The following is a 645-nucleotide window of genomic DNA, read 5'->3' on the forward strand; positions in this document are numbered from 1 at the left end:
AAATCAGGCTGTTTATGTTAAGGATCTTCTGACATCAGTATGGAAAATGGGAAATGTGTTATGCTGAGGGAGAGGTTCTGCCTTTGTTCCATAGGAAAAGGAAAGTGTGGTTACTTCCAAGTTAATAAAAATCAGACATGACAAATGGAGACTTCCTGAAGACTTTGGTGACAGAGAAGAAAAGGGAGACTAATCAACAAAATAGGTGATGTATATGTGGTGATATTTATTGGGCACAAATTTCTCATAACTTATTATTACATACCATCCTTTATGAGGGCCAGTATACAAAGTTATATTGCACTTTGATTTTGTAATCAAACTAACCTGAAGAAAGGCAGTTGTCCTTCATTATTGATCTTCATTAACCAATCTGTACAATTCACATGCTCCATGTGAATTTCTTTATAGAATTAAATGTTGCTTGTATGTTTTGTATACTGCAGGGTGAAAGAAGAGAAAGACAGCCCTGAAGAGATACACACTCTGGGATGCTGAGATTCTGGGACCATCTATTCCAGGTTAGTGCTTAACTTTACCTCAACTACATCGAAGCTGATTCTTTCAAAGACTTGCTTCCAGAACTTTTGCAGAACAGCTAGCTCACCTATCCAGCCTTTCAGACTGTCATAGTAAAGACATCAG

The sequence above is a fragment of the Mastomys coucha genome, unplaced genomic scaffold (genome assembly GCF_008632895.1).
Source record: "Mastomys coucha isolate ucsf_1 unplaced genomic scaffold, UCSF_Mcou_1 pScaffold21, whole genome shotgun sequence".
Classification (NCBI taxonomy): Eukaryota; Metazoa; Chordata; class Mammalia; order Rodentia; family Muridae; genus Mastomys; species Mastomys coucha.